Source organism: Alosa sapidissima, chromosome 13 (genome assembly GCF_018492685.1).
Source record: "Alosa sapidissima isolate fAloSap1 chromosome 13, fAloSap1.pri, whole genome shotgun sequence".
Taxonomy (NCBI): Eukaryota; Metazoa; Chordata; class Actinopteri; order Clupeiformes; family Clupeidae; genus Alosa; species Alosa sapidissima.
Window position 1 is genome coordinate 20,050,353 of NC_055969.1, and position 8,479 is coordinate 20,058,831.

The window sequence follows — 8,479 nt, forward strand, 5'->3', positions numbered from 1 at the left end:
TAAAATTGGTCTGAGACCCATATTGTATTTAATTTTCAGCAGTAGTCCACAGTAGACAGTAGTCCAAAACTCTTTATAAACTACTACAGATAAATTAGATTGTTTTCCTGATTTGAAACTGATTTGTTTAAATGTAAGTAAATGTTGCAGAGCTGGCAATTAGCTTCTGACAACTGATTGCAACATGAGAATGTTTCTGCAAAGGGTTTCAATCCCATGGAAACTGAAAGAAAGGGCAAGTGAATAAAGAAAGAGGCAGACAGGGAGAGAGAGAGAGAGAGAGAGACAGAGAGAGAGAGAGAGATAGAGAGAGAGAGAGAAGTGTATTGGCTCTCCCAATGGATGATGCAAATGACAGATGAATTCAAAACACTGTCCGACTCATGTGCCTCAACTAAATGACCCCTGCCACCCCCCCATTTCTCAACACTCACTCCGCAAAGAAATGCACGGGGTCTCCGGCCTTGTTTTGAAAGGGGCAGGCATGAGGAAAGCAAACAACATTAATCCTACAAAAAGTCAAAAATATCTCTCTTGTCATAACAAAGGCCAGTGCCCAGTCCCTGAGAAATATTAGGTGCAGATGTGTGGACGTCTGCGGTGTAAGGGGGGGCAATAGAGCACAGGGCTGGGGGTATTTGGTCAGATGCTGGTGGATAAATAAGCAGGGCACCATAACAACCGAAGTAAATTTCCCAGCAGCGGTACCCATCTCTGTAAACAGGATGAGGGGCTCTTCACTCAAGTCCAATGCGTTACGGCCTGTGGCTCCAGTGATGTAGCAAGGTGCTGCTATCTATACCACTAGCATGTGTAAGAGTGAGAGGGTGTAGGAGGTGCTGCTAGTTTGCTATACATCCAGGAAGTGCACACTGACAAATAAAGAAAAAAAACAGCTTGAATCCAGCAATCCCATATTGGTGACCAGCAAAACCAACTATGTGGAACCAGCTAGAACGGAACCAGAGTGGAACCAGCTAAAATGACCATCAAACACTGTTTTTTTTTTCTTCTTCAGCCGGGTGTACTGTGAGTCACAGCATCACATGAATGGAAACATACAGCCTCCTGCTTCAGAGTCGTTGCAGAACCACGTATGTTGTGGAGTACCTTGGGGCCTCAACAGAGAGGCATGAATGAAAAAGTCAGGCGTGAATGTATCGATGTGTCAAAGCAGTAAAAACAATTAGGAGGAAGATAGGCTACTACCACATTGCTTTCTATTGAGTAGGACTGTCAAACTTTAGCCTGTTTTGGCTGCTATTGAAACACTTGTAAAAGGTGCAGGGTTGTCAACATTTTAGGTTTATCTTCATCACAAGCCTTTACCGCCTGCTGCAATACAGATTAAGTCCAAAAGGCTGAATTTGTGCTTTAGTTTTTTTCTCTCTCTCCAGCGTTTCACGGGTGTGCATGTGTGAGAGGCAGTCTGCTGGCTGTCCTGTTTCAGCTACACACACACACTGTGCTCACCCAAACTTTGGTCAGGAAAGCCTTCAGCAGAAGTCCATTACAGCATGAGCAATGTGCCCTTGGGCTCTCTGCAGCCTCTGAAACCCGCAGTCTCCAATAAAACGGCATAAGTCATCATTAGAGATGGCTTTAGATTGTCCCAAGAACAAACATCTTCAGCAGGCTACCCTTAAATGTATCCATGTGGCTATCATAATATAATTAACCTACTGCAATGGTTAATAGGCTTGGTATTCACTATCCAAACAAAGATGGCAGATTTGTGCCATTCACCTTACGTAATAGATTCTCCTGTGGGCCGGTTAGTGATACACTTGGACGGTTGTCAGGGAGCAAATGAATGACCGACCTTGCAGTCACACTTGGAGCAAAATGAGTTGACGTGGAAACAGACGGCCCGGGTTCACTGGAAATATATGGATCTGCCAAGAGACTTCTAAGCACAGACCAAGAGAAATGTTTTCGCTGTTGCTGATCTCATTGGCCGGGGGTTTACGTTCGCGCGGAGGCGACAGAGTTCACAGAACGCTAATTAGCGCAAGGAGGAATAGGCGCGCTGCCATTCATCACGGGCAGCGCAAGAGCCAACGGTAACGAGCGTCGCTGACTGAATAGAAAAAAATAATAGTTTTGCAGTTTGACATTTGTATTGGTTTCATGAACCTACTCCTTCCCGAGTCTGCTTTAGTTTGTTTTCTTAAGGTATGGTCGATTTTTTAAACCTAGTCCTTATACTTCCTGTCTAATCTAGGCGGTTTATTGTACAAATACAATTTCAAAGTTATTATGTAATTAAAATCATGTTTCGCTGCTGGAAACTTCAAAGAAGAGTTCCTTTCCGGAGACATAGTTCGGCGCTGATGTAATAATTTCCCTGGGATATTTAAAATAAACACATTAGGCCCCAAGAATTCAAAACTTGTCTCGAAGTATAAGGAGGGCCCTTTTTGATTGGCGTGCGTACGGAACGCCGCTATGTGGCCAGTCTGTGAAGTGGTCCTGGCCGGCGAGGACCTGTGGTGGGCTAAGGGGCTATAGGTATGGCTGTTTCCAGGCTCCCATGCAGTGTGAATTATAGGATAATAGGGTGCAGGCCACGGCGGCCTCTGTTTATTCAATCCATTTCTTCACACAAGTTCCCAGTGCCTTTTCCTTTCCTTCAGTGTGCGTGGTGGTCCTGTGATCCGCCTGACCCTCGCCATGTGTTTTCACTTTCTCCTCTGATCTCGCCTCCATGACCAGCGGGGAACCAAATACAAATTGAATAGTAACTATTCACAGGCCTGCCCGTCCACACCGCCGTTCAGGCCGCTTTGTCTTCTTCGGGAGGGGGGTTAACAGATAGATGTTCAATGTTATTCTGTCTCTTTCTTTGCACAAAGCCCAATTTCTTTACAACTTGTGTGTTCCTAGGTGGCTTTGTTCGCTTATCTGACAAGGGCCAATCATTGCTCCTCTTCATTGAGTATCACAACATTCACCGAGGTCGTCTTAAAGAAGAACAAGTTGAATACAAAGAAAAAACAAAACACCAAAAGATTACATATACCAGCGATCCCTTTCAAGCCATTTAAAAGATAGGAAAGAGACAGCAACTTGTGCGACCGTTAGGTGCGCGCCTTAAAAAATCAGTTCAGTGGTGCGGTTTTCCTTTGACCCGTCCACCCCCCTCTCCTCGACTTCTCAGCGCAGCTTGGTGGACAGCGGCCGCACGGCGGTGGCAGGTTGTGTTTGTACAGCTTTTATTGAGAGATGTGGTCTGAAGAAGTTAAAAAGAGCCCCTTTGTTGTTTTTGGGCTTGGTGTTTTCTCTGGAGCTCGTCCACGTGCAGTGTTTCGATGAAAAACTGGAATTCAAGAACTCCGCTCGAGAAGGAAAGAGTGGAGGGAAATCCACGGTTCCTTGACTTCATAAAAAGAAATCTTCTCTCTCTTAAGAGAACTGAGAAATGTAGCCTGCTAAACCAAACAAAACCACACCAAAGGAGGTTATTTATGCTCATGGCGATCGAATAGACAGCAGTGTCCGTTTGAGTCTATTTTAGTTGAATGTGATTTACTAATAGATTTCAACCAGACTAAGGTCTTCATATATTTTTTGTAATTCTGCAGACAACAAATTTTCAGCAGCCTATATACCTCTCCATAAATTGTTATATTTATTATGTATAACCCTAAATGAACAAACTACAAGTTAGCCATTTAATTGTAAGTAAAGGAAAAACAACTTCACAGAGCCTACGTGTAATGACTTTGCCGGAAAAAAAAACAATTACTGTCTTTCTTGCAACCATTTCGTTTCTTCTTAAAACACTTTCATCACCTGCTTCGCATTAAAGTTTCACGCATTTTTCCCCGTTCTTTTTTTCCCTCTCAAATGATTCTTGTAAACTCTGCTCCGTTTACTTAGCCTGGATTTCATTGCGGGCGTTTTGCACGGTTTACCTTTGTTTGGTTTATTAGCCCGTGGGGTTACTTAAGATAAACATCCCTGTCGAATACTTGGGCTTTAGGTTTCAGATAGCCTCACGTGCCTCTTTTTAACTGCCTTGAAAGTGACGGGCTTGAGGGTGTCAGGAGTTTACCGTGCGCATTTACTAACTCTTACGCTTGAAACTGGAAATTACAAGATGACGTGTTCATTACAGAAATGCTTTGCAAAATATTACCTTAGTTTTCATTTCCAGTAAAGGTCCATCAAGGAGTTCCATGGATGTCCTTCTTGACAACGTGGAGAGACGTCCTGTTATTTTGACATCAGCTAAAAGAAAATGTATAATCACCATAATAAAATACAGTAGCTACATTTAGTACAAATACAGTTACACTTCCCCTGTATTCACAATCAGTCTTACATCTCAGTGATGATAGGCTACATGCAAACTGCTTCAACAATAGTAATGACAATAATTCTGTAAAATATGAACCATCTGTGTTAAAGTAGGAACTTAATCATAGTAACTTACGCCTGCATGCATTCACTATTAAAATGTTGTTATTGTTATGAAACTATACTATATACAACATATCATGTAGGCTACTTCGCTGCTGCAGAAAGGAACAGTGGAGGGAGAGACATAGAGATGGAGAGAGAGAGAGATGGAGAGAGAGAGAGATGGAGAAATGAGAAAGAAAGGAAAGGCAAAGGGATCATGGGTGGTCCACCCCACACACTCATCTACAACCCACAGCTCAAGTGCCGGGACGCTTCGGTGTGCGAGTCCCTCGCTGTTGGTTCGTACTACGAGTCGACTAACACGCATGAAATTGAGCCACACTGTAGTGTGTGTGTGTGTGTGTGTGTGTGTGTGTGTGTGTGTGCATGCATGTGTGTGTGTGTGAGTGAGTGAGTGAGAGAGAGAGAGAGAGAGAGAGAGAGAGAGAGAGAGTGAGTGAGTGAGTGAGAGAGTGAGTGAGTGAGTGAGTGAGTTTTTGTGTGTGTGCACATGTGTGTGTGTGTGTGTGTGTGTCCATGATCAAAATTGAATATTTTCTTAAGATGCACTGAGAAACCTGCAGCCTGTGCAGCGATATCAACTGACTGTGATATAACTCGTGTGGGCCAACCTCAGCTCAGACGCAAGGCGCATCACACCGGCCCGGGGTGGACTGAGAACTAGCTACTCTGGGTCACTCTCAACAGAACTCCATCCCTTACTCACCAAAAAACTCCCTAACCATCTATCTGTCTGACCTTGACATACAGCACAGATCACAGCATGGTCAAGCACCACTGACCCCTTCCATAGCATCACATGGAGTGGCTTGTGTGAGAGTTTACTGTGTGTTTGCATCTTGACTGCATGCACACAGGTGACTTGTTGAGTGTATAATTGTTGAGGCTCAGTGGGAACCATGGTTCAGGCTGAATGTGTAGAGCATTGCAATCTCATCAATGTTGCTGCAAAGCTGCAAATGTATCGAGGGAATGATTTGGATAGGACTGAAGAGGACTGAAATTCAGAGCCCCCTCTCTCTTCTACCCACGCTTGCTCTCTCTGTATCTCTCTTCCTCTCTCCATCTCTCTGCATCCCTCTCTCCTTTCTCTCTCTCCCTCTATCCCTCTCTTTCCTCTCTCCATTTATTTCTCTCTCTCCCTCTTTTCATTTCTCTCTCCTCCTCTCTCCCTCTCTTTTCTCTCTCCATTTCTCTCTCTCCTCCTCTCTCCCTCCCTTTCTCCCTTTCTCTCTCCATCTCATGGGTGGGTCTCCAGTTTTGTCAGGAATCCTTTAGCTGATGGAGGAAGGGTTGGAAGTGGAACGGTGGGATGGTGGCAGGGGCTCATCGGGTGTGGTCTGTTTTTTTGGGGTGCAGGGGCAAAGACCCTTTCATCCCTGACACAGCCTGCCCCCCCCCCCCCCCCCACACACACACACACAACCCACCCCACCACCGACAACAACTCCCTTTAGTGACAGATCCTCAGCAATTACCCCATTTACCCCACGGTCCCATCTACACCTCCTCACCCAGCCTCCGTGGCAGCCCCCATACCCCCCTCTCAGCCTCCACTGCAGCCCCCATACCCCCCTCTCAGCCTCCACTGCAGCCCCCATACCCCCCTCTCAGCCTCCGCGTTCCCCCATTGAAAAGCCCCTTTCTCAGGGAGACAAGGCCCAGCAGGGGGGGCACTGAGACTTCCATCATCCACATGAGCCTGCACACTGGACCCAGCACATAATGAACTGGACCTGGGTGAGGACCTCTCTGGATCCAGCACATAATGAACTGGACCTGGGTGAGGACCTCTGGTCCCAGCACATAATGAACTGGACCTGGGTGAGGACCTCTCTGGATCCAGCACATAATGAACTGGACCTGGGTGAGGACCTCTGGTCCCAGCACATAATGAAACGGACCTGGGTGAGGACCTCTCTGACTGGGCAGAACAGATAATGAACTGGGTTTGGGCGATGCGCTCATGGATCATGGATCGCCGTTATGACACTCAAAGCCGTAGTTTGTGTGATCCTGAATACATTTCATAGGTCCAAAAAAATGTATGACACATTTGATATGTACGAAACAATTTTCGTAGGCAAGCCTACATGAACTCATATTAAATGCAGATCTAATGGATACGATTTGTAAAGGTGATCGTAAAATATCTCCTGTCAGAGTGAGTCTCAGTCTAGTGTGTAATTATTACCGTACATCCAGTAGACACGTTTCATGTGGACACCACTTGCTCTCCTCTCAACACAGAAGAATAAAATAACATAAGAGTTCCAAGCTGTGCTGAGTGCTTTTCAATTCTCCCATGAGAAACTATCTGGATGTATTAACATGGGAGCAACAGCACACTGACACCGCTTAGAAGTGCTGCCAGCGGCTCTGTCAGACAAACAATACCTCCAGACGGCTCTCTCGCTTTTGTTGTGTCTGCCTGTCTTGCCTTCCATAAACAACTGACAGCATGATAGCCAAACGAATCAAATTCATAAGTGCTTGGACTGCACCCCCTTTGACCTACCCCATCACTCACACACACACACACACGCACACACACACACACACACATTGCAGAAACGCTGATCTTAACCTCAGATGAGTGGTGTAATCTGAAAGACGTGTCCACGTGTGCCAATGCTGGGTTACTCACTGGCCCACTGACATACTGATGTGCCTCGTCACGCCTCTGGAGAGTTCCGCAGCGGCCGAGGAGAACCGGAGAGGGGGATGAGTCAGAGAACACGGGATGAACACGACGGACCCGAGGGCCTTTTCTTCTTTTCTTACATGCTGGTGTTTGATGATTCCAGCGGTTGGGACACACACACACACACACACACACACACACACACACACACACACACACACACACTCACACTCACCCACACAACCTCTTTCTCAGACTGGTGGGCCCACTGAGGTGAGCGTATCATTGATAAACACATGGACAACAGCAGGAAAGACACAGAGAATGTTACCATCATCCATCACAGCTCACTGCTGGGTATGGCACACCAGGAATGTTCGAGTGTGTGACCTCACTGTGTGCTGAGTGTGTTTCACTAATTCACAGATTGGGATAAATGCAGAGACCAAATTTCCCTCACAGGAGAGTATATATACAAAAGAGTATATATACTTAACACATAATGCAGATACAAATGTGTTCATCCTGATCGTAATTCTCCACTAATAAGAAGCCCTACAATGCGATTACAAAAAAACATTAGCACAATGTGTCTTCCATCAGCAAACGAGAACAAAGCATCTCTGAGAGCCTGCTAAAATATCGATGAGGTGTTTTTTTGTTTCTCTCTCTTCACCAGAGCAATCAGGATCGTCCATGATCCTAGTATGAGGTGTCCTTCTTTAGCATCATTCGGAGCAAAGGTTGCTGATGACCTCAGCAATTCTAAGACTCTTCGGTCAATTCTAGAATTCTGCATGACCCAGAAGAGCCTGTGGAAACCTCTTCCTGCTGTCTTTGTGAAATCAGGCAGAAAATTAAGGAATCTGTGTGTGTGTGTGTGTGTGTGTGTGTCTGTCTGTCTGTCTCTCTCTCTGTGTTTGTGTGTGTGTGTGTGGTATTACTTGCATTGCAGTGTTCTCTTTTCTCTATTGTCAACATGCAGAGCATGCAGGCAGCGTCTCTTCTCCTCTCTGTAACAAGTTGAATGCAGTGTGTGTGTGTGTGTGTGTGTGTGTGTGTGTGAAAGAACAGGCTAATGTCTCTATTTATCTCATTTTCTCTCCTGCCATCCCAACAACGCACGGCAAACATTTCTGTCACAATGGGCATTCGTCAGCTCCCAGCAAGCACAACACTTCTGTGTGAATGTGTGTGAATGTGTGTGTGTGTGTGTGTGTGTGTGTGTGTGTGTGAGTGAGCACATGTAGTCATGTGTGAAAGTAAGATAGCGAGTAACAGAGCAAAATGATTTGTGCTTCAGAAAATATGCTGAAAATATGTATGCATGTGTGTGTGTGTGTGTGTGTGTGTGTGTGTGTGTGTGTGTGTGTGTGTCTGTCTGTTTCCATAAGCGAGGAGGTGAGA